We start from the raw sequence: 19,631 nt of genomic DNA, 5'->3' as shown, positions 1-19,631 counted from the left end.
AAGGCACTGTCGCAGGAGTGCCATATGACTGGTCCAGAATCATCCCATTATGCCAAGCCTGTGAAGTCAAAGCGCAGTAAAAAATGTTTGATTCCCACAAACATCAGCACCCGCACCAAATATCATAATCTTCTTTATGTCTAATAAAGCATATGCCATTAGGCATATTGCTATAAACGGTAATGAACCATGTCTATAGAGAGTCAATCTTTCCGAAGCCCCCAAAATATATTCAAAGCCTGAAAGATAAGATGATTACTATAATAAACAATATATCAAATTGAAATGCAGTCACCTATGGGGTGAACAGCAATATTAATGTTTTCTCCTATGAATGCATGATTGTACTCAGAGACTAGTATCATCTGATTGGACCTCAGCTATGAAATTTCTTCAAGATCCTTTTCAACAGCTCAAAATACTTCTCCTAATTTATGGTGGCTAAAGACAAAGGTATAAACGTTGCTCTGAGCCCAAGTGTTTGCCCTGGAGGTAGTACAGGTTTTCATCATAGCATGATACAGCACTAAGAACGCAGCTTGGTACTTGCTGTCTGGAAGACAAGATCCTATCAATCACAATGCTGCTAACCAGTGTCATCCGATCTCATGAAAACTTTTTCTAACCTGGTTCAATGACCTTCTATAATTTATAATTCATAATTCATTGTCTCCTTTTCACAATAAGATGATGACCTCTTGCTTTAGAGACTACAGTCAAGCTTTGCTTTGCTGCCCTTTATTTAAAAATTGAAAAGAATAAAACCTATCCCAATTGGATGTAGTTTTTACCTTCTTGTAAGGTTTACAGTAGTTATGTAGACAACAGGGAAGAAAGAAGTTTCACTGCTCAGTTTCCTACTATTTAAAAACAAACAAGCAAACAAAATCATCTATTTCTTCTGGAAGTTCTTTACAGTATAAAGCATTACTTCCAGCATATTACTTTACAAAAAGAGATGTACGTCACCATACACAAGGCCTGGCAGTTAAAGGGATTTTACATTATATATAAAAAGAGTAAAGTAAATCTTGGTAACATTCTAGATCGTTCTACGATGTAAGACCAAAATGCATTAGAACATAAAAGCTAGCAACAGTTCACTGAAACATTTGTGCACTTTGCTCATTGTAATTTATGGGCAGTCACCTTAACACTCAAACATGAGAGAACAAATTATGTTAAGAACATAGCTGCTTTCTCCCAATAGACATCACTTGCCGCATCGCTTTTGCCCCAGGAGTCCCATTAATAACTCAAGTTTTAAAACAATTCAACTACAAGTTTGAGAATTAGACAGACTTTTTTATCACCTTACTACTATCAACTACAGTCTGTTGAAAAGCAAAATTGCTATCATAACACAATGAAACTATTTAACAGATGTGCCTCCAAGGTGCAATCAGGGTTAGTGCTAGATGCTGCACAGGAGTGACTAAAATTACATGCTCCTTGCCATAAAGGGCACAAGTCATCACTTCCTTTTTCTCTCCTAACAAAAGTTTGCTATGATTAAGTAATAACTATATGCTATTAATTGTGCTCTTGCTCTGCCCAAAACACTAATTGATATCTGAACATTTTAATGCTTTCTTTATATTGCAATTTTCCACAAACTAATATGTCAATGCAAGCAAAATACACTGCACATATCGACACATCCCTGCATATTGAGTAACAACAGAAATAAGAAGTCCAGCTCATCTCTCTCCTCAGATGTGTTATTCATTGCTCAAAACTAGGTAATTGCCAAGTTGAGGACTAGATTTTATCTGAATCAGTTCATTTGATCTAAAAATAAAACTCCATTTCCTGAAAGCATTCCAACTAGTGCAGGCATTCCGTCAAGCCCATAAAATTAGAATGATATGAGCATCAGAGATATTAAAATATGAACATAGAAATGGAAGACTGAATGGATTCACGTTGCTTGGTTTCAGGTTATAAATTCTACAAATGTAATTCCAACTGCTTACTTTACAGCAATGTTACTGTACAGGATATCCCTCCTTAGAAATAGTTTTCATTCAACTTTAGTGGGAACATTAATGCTGTAATTTCTTACCTCTTTGCAGCTTTGAAGTATGACAGAAATGAAATACAGAGGCAATTATTTTAGTTTCTACTGAAATACTGGTTTTCTTTAATGTGCATTTTAAAAATTCTAGTCTGATATATCCAGAAGTTTCTTCTAAATTATTGTTATAGTGTCAAGACTAACCATGTACTGCCTGGTGATGGCTTTTTTTCCTGCAACTGATACGGCCTACCTATTCTGCCAATGAAGCTACCTACTAAAGTCTCAGTTTATCTCTCCTCCATATAAGCTCTAAATTTTCCATTTCATTTCCATTTTCTTCTTGTCCATTCTATACAATATGAGTCACACTACGACAGGGAGGAAGAGCTGTTGGGCAGTGAGAGCATACACCTCAGATAGTCCAGGTATAGGTTCCCTTTCCTTCCACCAGCTTCCTCTGCTCCCTGGGTTGAATCCCTTCCTACTTCTTCATCTGTAAAAGCTTAATTACTGATAAGAAACACTAGTAAGGAGATTGTAGATTTAAGATACTGGGAACTGCTCAGATAAGCCAAACAAACAAAACCGACTAGGCAGAAGTCAGCTAATACCATAATACCCTGCCTAAGGGACTGCATGATACTTCTTCCAGAAATGCTGTCTGCAAAGGTCCAGCTATCTACTGCAGTCTTCTCTCTTTTCAACATTTATACTATGTAATTTGTACAGGTGAGAGGTGCCAAAATGCCAGCTGTGTAGGACTGCAGGCTGGCAACAAGCTCTATTTTATAAAACAAACATCAAGGGCTTCCAACCTTACCGTCTTACATCATTATCTGAACCAATATTACTTGAACAAACCAGAAGAACAGTTGGATTTGTGCTGATGGGAACAAAAAAATTTACAAATTCCACTTACACTGTAGCCCATTGGTGCTGTAATGATATAAATAACTATGACTGACTATATCTTTTCTGCTTTAGGCTTCTTCTGGCAAGCCACAACAGTAACAGCTGCTCAAATCAGAAGCAAAAAAAAAAAAGGCAGCACATCTTCCCATACTATTAGCATGATGGTCTGTTTCACTGTAAGGGATCCAGAATTAAACATTAAACAGTTTATGACATTAATTTGACCCAAAAATAAAACCACACAGTCAGAAAATATTGTTTTGGTTTGCGATTTTTGTGTGTGTGTTTTTCTCATTGCAACACTATTTTTTGCAGCAAGCCTTCTGGAAGCTCCTTTGCAGAGCACCTAAACAGAACCTAGATTTGAGAGCTATAGGAGTTATCCTATCTCTTGGATGGCAACTATAATTTCAAAAGTAACTGTATCTTCCTTTGATATAATGAGGAAGGAAATATACATAGGATCTTTACCATATGAGACAAGAAATGTCAGCTCCAAAACTTAAAATCTTTTTCCATACTTAGCTCCTACTTCTCTAGGTAGGGTGCTACCTTTTTTCCCCCCTCTACTGACAAGGAACTGCACTTCACATGATGAAGAAAGCATTCTCAACAAAGGTCATTACCTGTGTATTGTCTATACTTTCCTTTCTAAATATACCCACTGCTTTAATCTTATCATACTTGGTAGGAAATGATTCAGTGATACACACCCCACGCAGAAAGATAATCATTTGAGGGTCTGCTATGTCAATACCTATTATGTCAAGAACTGTCCAATTTTTGTGTTCCATTTCCACACATTTTGCTGCTTTCCACATTTACTTTTCGGGTTATTCATTACCAATTTTATTTGGTGGGTTTTTTTGCTGTCTCACCAGAGTTTGCTCTTCAGCTTCTCCTTAGCTACTTTTTGAAACATAGGTAATAACTAGAAACCATCACCATCCCAATTGCCTTCCCCCTCTTCATGCTAGAATTATTCCCATTTTAATGGCATCTTTAGAAAATGGTAAGTAGTTGCTGAAGTGTAGATGTGTTTGTACATAAGCAATGCAATTTCAAGGTGGGGAGGAGGGGAAATAAGAGGAGAACATCTGCTCAGTCACCAAGGATCTGCATAAATCAACCTGTCAGAAATACATGCCTCTCTTCCTGAAGAAACTGTCTTGAACCAGACATCATCTATGCACAAGACAAATACATTTTGCCTCCTCTGGAAGCATATGAAAATCTTTTGGTGCAACAATTACAAGTAAAGGGAGTAAACCAGTGGAGCACAGAGTCTACTCACACTATCGCTTTCAGTATCAAAGCTGATTGAAAACAAAAGCCAAGTAGGAACAAGGCAGCACAAGTCTCCCTGCCCCAATCTAAGTTGAATACAGAGATGCCAACACCCACACTTTGCTTTAGCAAGATAGAAGAGACACTGCTTTCTTCACTGCTTCCCCAGTTAATGCCTAGTCTGAAAAGCTGTGAATAGCTCCTCCAATACTTATTGTGCCATTTCTTTACCAAGGTATTGCTATGTTGCCTTCCAAGAGCTAACAAACTGGCAGGGGAAAGAAAAAAAAATAAAGGATTAGGATGGGGTATTTTTGTTTGTTTTAATGGAGTGACGAAGTTTCCACTCTATGAACAGAAAACACTATAGCTGGGTCTCTCAGACACAGGCTGCTCAGGCTTGAAAGTCATAATCTACTCATTTGCTCTTGAATACATCAGAAAGTTTAGGAAGAACAAGCACCCTTCACACTTAATGGGTTTTCTTAGGGACCTCATCACAGTTAAAGTAAGCAATACACAGTTTGGGGGTTTCTGAAATAAGTAATAAACTAGTCTCACTTTTGTTGCAAAGATAAATGAAAAAATAAGTAATAAACCAAAAATCTACCCAACAAGTCATACCAACATTTCCTCATCGTTCAGATTTCTTCAGGTTTCTACATGCACAAAGTCCTTCTCTCGTCAACCTTTTTCACCTTGTCTTTTCTCTCACTTTTAACATGACTTAGAAAAAAAAAAGCTCACTTTATTCACTCCAAATCTTGGCCCCATGACTGAAAGAAAATGTTATTTGCAAAGATGTATTGCAGCAGACATAATGTTGTCTTCTGTTCAATTCACTGATTCTGCTGACATTATGTCACAGTATCATTTGTGGTGAACAGTTTTAAGGAACAGTAATATTACTGTAAAATTACCAAAACCAGCATCTATGTCCCTCTTCCTTGCCTACAAAGTAAACTACAGATTGTTATTCAAGCTGCTAAAAACCATAAGCATTAAGGAAATGTTACAGGTCACAAAGCATTAGTCACTAAGCATTATGATGTAGAAATAGTTTCCATTTCCTGAATTTTAGCCATAGCAACCTGCCATTCAGATGTCCTTCTGAAACAGTCTTTCTAAGCCAGGGGGGTGACTGAACCACACCACTCAAGCACAGAACCTTCAGGAACAACTGCCAACCTCAAATATGGGAATGGAAATTGATGGAGCAGCACTGAGCAAGGTCTGGATCTGATTCTATCAATATTTTCTGAAACTCTAAAAGCTGACATCAGAAGAACAGCACAAAGAAGTACAAAAACAGTACAAAAAAGCCAAGTCATAGAATCCCATTAGATAAGTCATACTCCAGAAAATCCCTACACTGTTTTCATCACTTATCCCCAGCTAGACAGAATCAGACAATAGAATCATGTTCAGGCACAACTCCATCAGCTTTGAAAGAAAGATCAGACTACAGATTTTGTACCTAGACAGGTTTATTGGAAGATTAACATAAGATCTATGCATCCAATGATATCATTATGCTAATGATCACCCTAACGATGAGGACTGTTTCAGATCAGATAGTTTTTCCCTTGAGGATTCAGTTCCTTTCTTCTGTGCTCCTAGATGCCACACACACCAGAGTCACAGTAAAGTGTTCTACACCTCTCAGTAAGTGCATTTCAAAGTGGGGCATGTTTCCCTCTAAAACACCCCCATGATGTCTGAGCACCTATTTGAGGGTGATAGTCTGTTCCAAATAACCACCCTTATGAGGAAAAAAAGGGGGTGTGGGGCAGGTCTTGAAACCTCTTTCATGGTGTACTACAGGGAAGCTATCTGCATTCTGTTTAAAATGACTTCTACAGTGTGATACAGACTGTAGTTTTCAAGTACAACAAATGCGACAGAGACTGCACAAATAAGCTACTTGATGCCAAACATTTAACAGACTATCCTACTTCAGGTTGGTCGTTAAGTGGCAACTACTAATTCAAAAGTATATCAAGACTTTCTTCCACACTGTCAACAAATGGCTTAGGAGCATTTCAGGATGCCCTTGTCTATGTAGAAGTCTCCACCAGCATACATAGATTGACTAGGCGAACTTAAACTGCCCAGATACCTTGCTTTAGGATCTAAATCTACTCGCTAATAGCATTTAAAGAGCTGTCAGGAATCCACCAGTGCCCACCATAAATCAGACTACAAGCAGTGAGTATGTCTGAACTTCTCTGACATCTAGTTAACCTTGAAACACTAAAGCCCACTCTTCAGATGCACTCATGGCCAATTATTAACAGTTCTCCAGTACCAGGTCAATTCACACTTATAATTTGGAATCACAATTTAGAATCACAGATAACTGGGCATTTCTTTGGGTTCATACTCACTTGGTATAAAAAGCCCAAACTCATGCTACAAATCTATGTCTGTGCCTAGAGACAACTGAAGGAAAGCTACACATCACAGATGTATCCCACAGGTCTCTTTCCAAGGGAGCTGACTGCAAGGCTCTCTACTTCACTGTGCCCTTGAGACTTTGTACTTAAATGCTGTCTACTTCCAGATGCTGGCCATTTTACTCATGTTCAGCTTTGTTGATTTCACATCCTTGCACAATACCTTGGAGTTTAATTAAGATCAATAGTAAATGATATTGCATGTTGCAGTTATTTTACAGAAGGCAAGTTGAAAAAGCTTGAGAAAATCCACAGAAATTAAAAAGCAGCTTGTTTCTTGTTTCGGTTCTCTTGTTTTGACAGTACCTCCAGCATTTGCAGGTTTAATTTCTCTTTCAAGCTAGAGGCATAAAGCAAAATGCCAAAGAAAAATATTTTGTCCAAACTCAGCTAGTAATTTTGAGGTAATTACAGTGCTGAATGCTCAGCCTGAAGTTTTCCAGATAATTAGAGGTTTGGGTTAGCTGCCTTTCTTTAGTAAGTATTTCATTTCCAACTCATCTCTGTTAAAATAACCCCCCCAAAGCACACAGAAAACAAAGTTCCCTGGGTTAGGGTAAGCAGACTTCGTCACATGACTAGTACACATATAGCTTTCCTAGATATCTAGGAAAATACACTAGTTACTCTGAGTTAGAGAATGGCTGCGTGTGATAAAGCATGTCATTAAAGTATTCCTGAGACCACAGAAATCCGTTATTCTATTTGTTTTAAATATGACACCACCACCAGAGAGGCAGCCACAGTCTTATAAGGTGCTTCTGACTGCCATGATTTTTCAAATATGATGGCCAGGGGCTTTGCAACTTCATTCGCCAGCTCCTTCAGGACCCGCAGATGGATTTCGTCAGGTCCCATGCACTTGTGTATGTTCAGGTTTTTAAGATGGTCTCGAACCAGATCCTCTCCTACAGTGGGCCTAGGGTCTTCATTCTCACAGTCCCTGCATTCGCCTTCCAAGACCTGGGTGGTGCGGTCAGAGCCTTTGCCAGTGAAGACCGAGGCAAAGAAGTCATTAAGAACCTCAGCCTTCTCCAAATCCTGGGTAGCCAGTTCTCCCGATAGCTTCCTGAGGGGGCCTACGTTGTCCCTAGTCTGTCTTTTATTCGCTACGTGCCTATAGAATCCCTTCCTATTATCCTTAACATCCCTAGCCAAGTTCAATTCTAGCTGGGCCTTAGCCTTCCTCACCTGGTCCCTAGCTTCCCGGACAGCATCCCTGTATTCTTCCCAGGCCGCCTGTCCCTGCTTCCACCTTTTATAAGCCTCTTTTTTCCTTTGAATTTTCCTGAGCAGCAAATCAGGTTCGCATCACCTACTAGTCTTAGGTCACAGACAGTCGTGCACAGAAAGAGCAGCCACTGGAGAACCTGGCACCCCCTTCCACATAGGGTGCATGGAATGGGATCTCACTGCATTATTTCAGACTTGGCTTCAAATAGAGCACCCCACTGATGTGCTCGAGAGCATGCTGTGTGAGTCCAGGTACAAAGGCCAGGCAACATTGTTACTAAAAACACCCATTCCAAAGCACTGAATAATTCAAGCATGTGTTCACTGTGGTTGCTAGCAAGCCAATATCTAAGTATCATTCCAGAGTGAAAGGCCAGGTTGGACGGATTAAGTCTGGAATGCTATATATCACTTTCATATAGCACTAGAACAAGGAATGTGGCTTAAAGGATCAAGTTTTGCACTTTTTCTAAATACTGAACTCACTATCAAAGTATCACCATCACGACCAGTAGAGGTGGCTACAAAAAGGCAGCAGTACAGCAGCTACCTTGTTGTAAGTCTCTTTTTATCAAATTAAGAGCCCAGTGCTGCACCACTGATTTAATGAATACTTTCATCTCTAATGCTAATGGCATCTTTTCAACTCTCTGAAGAAACAACAATATATTATGGATTCATAATCAAGAAATGCTTTATGACTGCAAATTCTATTTTATATATCCCTCTGTATATAATTAAGAATTAAATTCCTTGCACTGTATTTGAGCTATAAGCAATTCTCTGAGGGTTTTTAAACGAGCTTTAATGATCGCTCCACATGAGGATTTTGAATACTAACATTATCAATAAAAATAGCTCTATAAAATATGCCAGCTCCACAGATCTGTTTCTCATATTATAATGTTACTGGCATCATTGTGAAGAGCTACATCATCCTATGAGCAGAGGTAGGTAGGATATTACCCATTATAAAAAGCAAACAATGTATTGGAAATAAAATTGCAAAGCTTGTAATTCCTGCTAATGTACCACTAAGGCTGGAGTCTAGCAGCCCCTTCCTTGTTGACTTTGTCTTAAAAACATTCACCCCAAGTGATGCATATCAAATACCAATGATCATCCAAGTTGCATTTTTGTAGTACTGTAGTCTGCCCATGCTAAGAACAGCTATTCCCTTTCCACCTACTGGCATATCCCCCCACACGAATTGTTCCTTATAGCAGTAACACCTTGTATGGGTTGGGCATCAGCATCCACAGTTCCTTACCACTGCAGCTTCAGTAACAGTGCTGTCTCTTTCATAAACAATCCCGAAACACAATGAAAAACCCCAAACCCTTTCATAGTGGCTGTAACACTACCACCTATCTGAATACACTTGATTATTCGCCATGCTACTTTTTATAATATTGTATTGCTTTCAGTCTACTCTTTTCAAAACACAACTATTTAAGTGAACGTTTGTGAAAAGAGAAAATGGATGCACACTGGAATAGTTCATTTACTTCACAATGATATTTATACCAATTTAGCTCTAACCTTGGCCCCACTCCACTTCTCCAAGAGGCAGCCAGCACAGTCCTGCGCAGAGCTGCCACCAGAGGGCCCCAGGCTGCGGAATGGACCAATGGGAATGTTATGGACTTCAGCAAGGGCAAATGCAATTCCCTGCACCTGGAAAGGAAGAGTAAGACAAGCTAGGCACTACCAGGCTGTGCATCAGCTCGGTGGAGAAGTCCCTGCGGGCTGCCAGGCTTCCTAAACCCACTGGGCATAGCCAGACACTGATACTCTTCTCCTTCTTTCCCTCATAAGAATTTACAACAGAATTAAGTAATACGAGTAAGAGTTTCAGTAGCTTGGCGCTTTGAATTGTAGCATCAAGACCACGAGTGACACAACAAATCTGCTTTATATAAACACAACATCCAAAGGCATGCAGTTTCCTAAAACTATCTTTATAAAACATAAGGAAAATAAAAGTGTGTTAGTTTGACTAAAGCATATTCTCACACATTTAAGGTACTACAGAACTTGCCTATTAAAGAATAATTTACATAAAACATATCGAAGTCTTGGTTTAAAAACAAAGTGCCTAATAAAATACGCAACCATATATTATAAAGAAGGCTTTTCTTCACTAGAAAAGGAGATTATTCCCTGAAAGCACAATGGAGGCCAGAGATGATGTCATCACATCAATTTAAATTGTGTTCCTCACAAGCTCTGCACCTCTAAAAGATCATTTTCCTTTATTGCAATGCTTCTGTTGTTAGCTTTTATACAGTGGGTATCTAACATATTATAAACATAGAAAAGAAAAAGGAAATGTGGAGCCTTGAGTTGATTTTAAAATCAAGAGGCCTTTGAAGTCAATGAAGGTAACACCCCCAGAAGGAGCCAGCTTTTTATCTTCACTTTTTTAAAAGATTCCTAACTAATTTTGCTTTTGGTCAGTGCTGGCACATTCCAGACACCAAGGGACATGCTTGGCAGCAAGACAGCACAACCTGAAGAACCACTCCTGCCACAGTGTCCTGCACACCAGAGAGGCAGGACTAAGACACGGCACAGCAGCAGCCAATTCTGGGGACCTGGTTATACTGAAAACCCTGAAACACATCAGTATCTGAAACTCTCTCTAAAATGACACACTTTACCTCTGGGTTTATAGCTCTCTATACCATTTATTCCTCTTATGAAAAACAGCAGGTTTTCTTCTGAGGGCACCTGCATCCAAACAGGAGTCCAATTTTCACACAACCCAAGTTGAAATGTACTGAAGACAGCACTCCCACAAAAATCAGTATTCAGTCACCAAGATATTTAGCTTTACATTGGGCTGAACGCAATATGAGCTGGGAAAAATTGCACATCTCACAAGTTTGAAAGAATATATTTATAGGTCAGATGAGTTCAGAACAGACTGAATGAACTTGAGCATATTTAATAAAACTAATATTGCTTTGACTAAATCAGTACTTTGAAGTGCTTTAGACAGAAAGCATTCTTTATTTAGAAGGTAATACATTTTTAAGATTTGTCTTCACACTTCACATTATACTAATATAAACATCTTTGTGCTGTATTTCCTCATGGGCAAGTGCATAGAGGGACTCTTCTGCTTCAGCTTACTCCAGAGAAGGTCTTCTCAAAGGCATCTGAATTCCCCAATTAGTTACTTTACAGCATATCAGACACAAAATCCAACCTCAAGGATCCAGTCCAAGAAAGAATATCTAGAGTCATAATACTTGTTCTTTTCATTCCCCACCCCAACAGTGATCTTCAATTTTCTGCATTGAAACATACATAAACTCCAGACTCTGTTCCTGTCTCCTCAGGAGGGTGCAATCTCCAGTAGTGGGTGAAATGGGACCAGCAGCTTAAACAGCATTCAAAGCAGTACCAAGAAGATCTTCTGGGTAATTAAACTGATGCCAGCCTCCTCTATACTCAGAAATGTTAGTATTCGCTGCAGGGGGGGAGGGTGCAACTTCAGTGAGAAATTAATGGAATTTACAAAATCTGCATTACACAATATATTGCTTCATGTGAGGAAGTAGCTAGCAAGATGTACACAACCTCATTAAAATAAAAGAAATTTTTTCCAATCATTACCATCATATTTTTCTTGACTTTCTTTTCTATGACAATTGGCTGAAAGTTTTAATTTATTTTATTAAAATCACTAATATATCAGAAAAGTGATGCTACAGCTACCAGCAGTAAAACTACTGAATGTATTTTTCATTCCGAATATTCCTTCTGGCACAGAGGATACTAAGATTAATTTTGTTTTCCCATGGTGGATGGAAAGGAGCTCATTTACACAAACTGATAAATGTAGCACTTGTTACACAAGAATTTACAAATATTCCCTTCAATAGTATTATGTTCTTTTGCTGTAAAGCTAAAACCAAGTAGATCATGTAACTGCAAGACAGTTCAACTAATGAAGAGAAAGACTAGAAGAGGCCTCCTGGATCACAAACATAATTTGCCTGCTGCAGAAGTCAATTATAATAAGCTCTAGATTTATGAAGGCTCCTCTCTGGAAACAAGATTTCCTCCCCAGCCCCCATCAAAGTATGAAAAATAATCACTTTCCACTTACAATTAGATTCTGTCTCCTAATTTGTAGCCTACGTGAGTCCATTGTCTGCTTACACAAATGTGTCCTCACTAATTCTCTTTCTTTTCCATTTACTTATCCCTGCTGTGCAATAGCAAAGAGCAATGGCGTGCCTGTACAGGCTCAATTTTGCTAGGATAAACAAAATCCAAAATCTCCAAGTCCTAAGATCACTTCAGAAATGGGGGGTGAAAAATAGCTTTGAGTTTGTAATTTCGACAGCTTACACATTACCTCAAAGACTTCACCTTTTGTGCCAGCATAGTATTTCAACATCTCCTGCCACATTTCCCACTCAACACACCTCAGGATCAGCTGCACTTTTGCAATTAGAAGTATATACTTTTCCTGCAACTTACCAGTGCAACAACGTGACAAGCCACATCTCACAGCAAAAAGTCTTAGTCTTAAGGGAACCACCTTGCACTCTATACTGCAAAGTTTCACTTGGCTGTTGTAATATAGTCCTTTTTCGAAACACCAGTGCTCTGTAAAGCCAAAGGCTGTTCTGGAGACCGACAGCTTCATGCCAGTAGTAAATGCCCTCCAACCTATCCCACTCCTCAGCCAAGGTCATCTATAAAGACAGGGGAGATCGAAAACCACTACAAGAATAGTTTGGCAGAACAGATACCATTTCAGACCTTCCTAGATTTCTTAAGCATCGCTCCATATGAGCTTATCTAGGGGATCTATCATATTTGTCAAAACCTGGATTGAAACATTTAGCATTTCCCAGCACTACCAAATTTTAATTAGCAATCCAGGACTGATGGTTTGGGGGTTTGTTGGAGCACTTTGTTTGGGTTGGAGAAGTTTCTTTGCTTGAGGCTTGGGTTTCTGTTTGCAAGTGTGGCTTTGGGGTTTTGTTTGTAGTTTACGTGAGTTTAACTCTGTGAGTTTCAGGTTTGAGAACGATACATGAAATAGATTTCTCCTGTAAGAGTCACTACTCTCATGGAAGAGGGGAAATCGCTAACAGGAGTGACAGGAACATAAAACCGATCCAGACCAAACAGCAAATACACCTATTCTGGAATACTGGGGACAAGGGGGTTGTCAGCACAAAGACCAGAAGTTAACCTCACACTTATAACTTCTCCATTTGTCATCTGGTAGGAGTGGAAGTTGAAAGCGAACATGAAATGTAGGTACTGCCAATGTATTAGCTATGTGTCGTGGTTTAAGCCCAGGCCCTAAATCAGAACCACGCAGTCTACTTCCCCCCTCACCTTTCTTCCCTCCGCTCCTGAAGGGATGGGGAGGAGAATCAAAAGAATGCAACTCCCACGGGTTGAGATAAGAACAGTCCAGTAACTAAGGTATAACACAAATCACTACTGCTACCACCAATAATAATAATGATAAAGGAAATAACAAGTGAAGAGAATACAACCGCTCACCGACCGGTACCTCAACCCCACCCTTCAGAGATCCAGCCCTTCCGGGCAACTCTCAGTTCCACATCCTGGGCATGACGTGCTGTGGTATGGAATACCTCTTTGGCTAGTTTGGGTCAGGTGTCCTGTCCCTGCTTCCTCCTGGCTTCTCCTCCTCGGCAGAGCATGAGACTCACAAAGTCCTTGGTCAGGGTAAACATTCTGACCAGCAACTGAAAACATCAGCTTTATCAGTATTATTCCCAGGCCGAAAGTCAAAACCACAGCACTGCACCACCTACTAAGAAGAAGAAAAAGCTGACTGCTGCTGCTGAGCCCAGGACACTATGCTACTTACTGTACCTATCTAAAGCAAAGTCTGTTTTATTTGAAATGTCTTCAGCCAGAATCAAAATGGTACATACTGCTCCCTCCTATACAGTAAAAGTAAGCATATTGATCAGGGGTTAAACCAGACAAGCTCAAAGGACCCTGCCAACCTAAACCAAGCACAATTTATCACCAGTGATGAAAGAAAAATCTGTTAACAGCTCACCCCCAAAAGGTGGTTTCAACAGCACAGATTTCAGCCTCATGCACCAACTGTTTTTAAAAAAAACCCAAACAAACCACTAAATCCCCAAAACACTCTGACACTTGGGAATCATTGCTGTTCAAAGCAGCTACTGTCCCAGGTTACATAGGAAGTTTGTGCATTCAGTCAGAGTTGCTCACAATCAACAGCTTTAACTCCAAAACATTATTACCTTCTACTGCTTTTTAAGGTGACCCAGTGTTCCAGAAGGGTATTTTGAATGCAAGGAGGTGCTGCCCTTCTGAGCCCCTTAGGTGTGTCACCTGCCAATGAAGCTATTTCAGATTCAGATCCACTTGTTAGGAGCCACATTTTACTATTCACATGCTGAAGCACAATTAGTCAAGCAGAGAGCATAAACTTTAATCATGGGTTCTGCTTCAAATTCTTTCTAAAACTTGCAGTCTGAACCAACCAATGTCAGTCTTCAAGAAGCTTTCAGTCTGTGCTCTGGGAATCATAGATGCATGGGACATTACAGAAGGATTGAATGAGAAAAGAATCATGCTGCCAGCCATTAGGACTGGCTCACATGAGTAAATAATCATCCCACATGCCTCCAAGAGCTCTTTCTTCACAGTGACTGTCAGGGTTGATGCACAACGTGGTATCTCTTGTTGAACAGGGGATTTCAAGCAACTTGTTTTAAATACACAGAAAAGCGTGCAGTTCTGTGTCTCACACCTAAACATCCACAGGCTTACATGACTTATCACTGATAATAAATCATACTGTACCTTTCCCAACTGAAATAACAACTGGCACTTTTCCTCTATATTTTGCTGCAGTTGCTACTTTTTTCCATACCTTCATCTTTGTGGAATAACAAATTGTTTCCCGTCTCAGACACATCTGAAAGGAGCAAGTATTTGCTACATAACTATGAACATATAGGAACAGCAAAAGAGCATCACAGTTCATCTGGTAGCTGTCCTGGCTATTTCCATTTCATGCACATTTAAAATAGTTCTACTTACTGTAAGCACAAGGACTGTTGTGAGAAACACGAGTGTTGTGCAACCCACCGTGTTCCTTTCACCAGTGTTAGAAGCTATGCTCACTATAGTAAGTCTATTCTACAATTATTCAGAGGTGGCAGCATTCCAAACTTACATTCCCTCTCCTCCCCAAACATGTATGTACAGGATAACATACAACAATGGCTGACATTTACACACAGGACACTGAAATGCAGAAGAGCTTTTTGTTCTTAAGATGACACTACTTAACACTGCTACTTCCAGAAGCAGCAAGAAAGCAATTTTCCAAGTCTCTGGGTTGCTTTCATTGACAGGAGTCTGAGGCCAGAGGGTTACCCAAAACCAGTGAAGAGCTCAGGGACAGGTAACTATTAAAGCCCTTGAATCCTAAGGACAGCTGTGTCAGCCAACCTGCAACTCAGGCTTGTCAGTATTCATTATGCTCTTCCCACAGCAGAAAAGAGCTTAAATGCTCGTTAAGCCTGGAACTCTTCCAGACATTAAAGCAGTATGCTGACTTATCTAGCCTTTCAGATATGCCAGCATCATACCGCCCTCTGGTTTTTATATCACCTCCTACACTGAAAAGCCCCACATCTAGGCCACTTCTTTAATTTTACAAAAATAAATAACATCTGCTATGCTGTTACTACTTATGGTTAGTCACACATAAATATATGGGGCATATTATAAGAATTAAGCAACCTTTATGATAGCACTGCTTGATGATTTAAACACAGATGTTCTCCAATGACAGTTCTTCATACCAACTGATCTTATAATACTAGCTCATAATAATTTCCAGCAGCTAAATTGCAAGGGAAGACAGGTAAAATTCATTCAGTACTTTCTAAATATTTCTTAGTCATATAAGCAATTGCTGCCTTACTCTAGCCACCCAGCATGGTAGTAAATGAAAGGAGATTGCAGTCGGATTCTCCAATCTGCTCCTGCCGTGCCACATCAATACACTATGACATACCCCTCAGCATAGTGCTGAGGCAGGCTCCAGTTCTAACTAACACTGTTCCCCTCAGTTTAGAGGCTGCTTTTCCCTGAATTCCTGCACTCTATAAAGAAAAACAATGCCTTGCATTTTATCTTATTCAGGGCTCATTTTCTTAGAACAGTACAACAAAACCCACCAACTGTAACTTGCCTGTCAGTGCTTTATGGTTTTTTTTGATGGACATCATTTACAAATGAACAGACAAGCAACTAAACCCAAGGATCAGACACAGGTTTCCTAAATCAATACTTAGTTGCGGAACTGGAAAAACTTACAGTACTCATAGGAGCAGCACCCCGTGACTTAGTCTGAGTTACTAGTTTACAGGCATGTAAAGGTGCTACAAAGCTCAAAGTGAAGCTTATATCAAGAGAGGAATGCATAATGGGGGGAAATCTCTGCAACAAAATGCAGACTGTGAAATAAAATTAAAAACCTTACCTACATAGCAGCTCCTTTAAATCACAAGCACCATCGTACCAACTGAAACAGCCATGAACAACCACCAGGAAAAAAAGAAAACAAACTATCCCTATTTTCTCCTAAAGTAGTCATAAAACTGTGAGATCTCTCTTCTTCACTCACAAGTAACGCAATAACAACACAGCCCCACACCACACCCTATTCTCCTCCCCACTATTTCAAACAACATAGCCACCTGGTAGTCAGCTGAGATAATAATTCTTACTGCCACCTCCTTGTGCCTTGCAATAGCTTCACCTGTTCCCTTTAACCTCCCCTGCACCACCTGATACAGCCTGAACCTGTCCTGGAGATGAACCCTTTCCTTTCCAAGTCTTTGATTTGTGTTATACATGATCTTGAACTGCATTCTGAACTGGTAAAAGAAAACGCAGCTATTTGAAAGTGATGATTCGAAGTTCAGGCTGGATATGGACAGCATCCTTATATTGGGGAAGGACGCTGGACAAAATACGGTGTGTTGTGTGGCCAAGTTCTGTCTAGAGTGCATCTTGCCAGGCAGGTGGCTGAGCTAGAAACAGCAGCTCAGTCAGGTTAATATATGATACAAACCTGAAGACCCCCTCAACCTTCCCTTTGCCCCCGTAAATTAAACTTGAACTCACAGAAATACTCATACATATGTGCCAACACAAATACAAAGTAAACTTCATAATCTTCACAACCTGTTTTAAAAGCAGATGGCTATTCTAAAAATAAAGGTAGTGGAGAACATCAGTGTAGCAGCAAACACAATTAGCTATGGAAGACTACAGGGTCAAAACTGAAAGATGTAGAGCTGCTAACTAAAATAGATTTCTTCTGTTATAAAACTCCATACAACTTAGAGGAGCCATAACACAAACAAAATATGAAATGGCAGCCAACAGAACTTACAGTTAAACGAAACAGAAATAAATTGCCAGGATTTATATATCACAAACTACAGCAGCCTGACAGAAGTTTGCATATGGTGTTTGTTGTTTTCCTTACACTTGCCTACTAATTTCTTTACCTTTTACATTTCTTCTGTAATTCCATTACAAATTTTACTTGTGCTGGTTGGTCTGCTCTTAAAAATGGGATTCATTTGTGCAAACAAACCGCAAATTAAACAGACATTGTGCAACATCTATTCAAGTGGGTCAGTGAAATGAAAGCATGTGCCACTGCACCGTATTGCATGGCTTTACAGAAAAGATTCTCCATCACTGGTAGGCAAAGGACCTAGAACTGAGGGGGAGCCACGGAGCTCCATTTCCCTGTATGAAGTGGAAATGGATCCATGCCCAGCTGCCCAGTGACATGCTGTATATTTCCCTGTAAGAATCACAGAAGCACGATACAAACATGTTCAAAGGTCAGCATCATAAAACTTTCCTGAGCCACAGGCACGCAGGAGGCATATGAATTCCAGCAATTGTGTATTAGACAATTCACCTCCCAGACATCTCCTACTCTTCTCCTAAATACCCAGTGTTTATGTTGCATAGTAGGTTTCACACTAATCACGTTTATAAAAGCATGTTTCTATAGTGCATGAGTTCATCCCCGTGTGAGCTCTTTTACCAGTGACCAGCTGACATCCTGCTTTTTTCATTTTGTGACTAGCAACAAACTAATTCATTTGTCAGCATTGTCTTAATTAAGACCATTGCTTATCCTGATATACTTTTAGAGTAAAAAAATGAGCCTAGAGAATTCCATACTTGGGAACTGGATCCCTGTGCAAGCTGTTAAATAAACACTGTGCCTTCCCTGTGCCACTGCAGAGGGGGGTGCTGGCCTGTTGAGCATTTAGAGACCAAAAGTTGTATATCATGAATGCAAAAAACCAGCCTTTCAGAGACATGGTTTCTCTTCATACTGCAACTGTTCTTCTAGTGGCAAAATAACTTCCAACAACTATGCCTAGATCACTGGCAGACAACCTGTTTCATTTGAGCAATTCACACAGAGGGAAAGGGCAATTTTTACTAAAAGGAAAAATGTAACCAATTCCTATTATGTTTGGGGAACTATTCATCAGAAATCATAGGTCACAGGATGTAGCTAGAGACAGCGATGACTTTCAGATATCTCTATAGCAACTACATTTATTAAGAAAAAGAACTGAAACCTTTCTGCATCATATAAATAGTGGTATTTGTCTCGTGGAGTTTAGAAGGGATTTTTGTGTTGACTGCCGCATGCATATCACTGCTGCTTACTTAAAACCAGCACTTGCACCTTCCACCTACTAAGAAAAATGATATTTGGCTACAGAGGCAAACTGACTTTTTGCACTGGTCTCTATACATTAGTAATGTTTCCGCTAGATGCAAGGAGAAAGGTAATTTAAACGTATTTTAGAAAACATGATTGGTGTATAAATTAGAAAATATGACTGTTTTCTAAAAAATCTTCATTGGTCAACAGCAGACATCTGCATAAATGCAAAAGCACTCAAGTGAGTCAAACTCTGATTCTCTTCCTTCCCTCACTGACTGAATAGTGTAATATTTCTTTTCTCACCTGAAACTTTATATTTTACAACCAAACCTTTACTTTAATAGTGTTAGGTATTTCCTAATTCACACAGACCTAAATTTGTGCACGCTTTCATGGAGGTTAACTGGCAGGAAATTGCATTTATGCTAATATAAATAATATGAATAATATGCAGCTTTCACAGCTCCATACTGCTGTAGACAGGATGTCTACGGTGCACAATGGGCAGGGCTGCACTCAGTGCTCCTTGGTGGAGGTCCTGGAGGTGGCTGAGCTGCGGGATGCTGTCAATAGGCTGCGAGATGTCAGGGAAGCTGAGAGTAAGGAGGACTGCTTGCTCCAGGCCCAAACTGTGCAGGGGCCTCAAGCATCCCCCGAAGTTCATGGAGGAGAGGAGAAGGCTGTCAACCCAGGAAGCTGGGAAATAGTAACAACAAAAAACAACAAAAAAAAGGAGGAAGAGGACAATTAAAAGCAAGGGGCTTCCTCCTAAATTTGTTGTCCCCACCCAGAACTGCTTTGCTGTCCTGCAGGGGGCTAAGAAGGAAGGGCACTTGCACCAGAAACAACTGGCTGGTGCACCGGTAAAGAAGATCACTACTGGTGCTGCCTGGAAAAAGAGACGGGTCATAGTGGTAGGGGACTCTACTTTGAAAGGGACAGAGGCACT

Source organism: Psittacula echo (assembly GCF_963264785.1).
Source record: "Psittacula echo genome assembly, chromosome: 1".
In the NCBI taxonomy this organism is placed as follows: domain Eukaryota; kingdom Metazoa; phylum Chordata; class Aves; order Psittaciformes; family Psittacidae; genus Psittacula; species Psittacula echo.
This window is presented reverse-complemented; position numbering follows the sequence as displayed.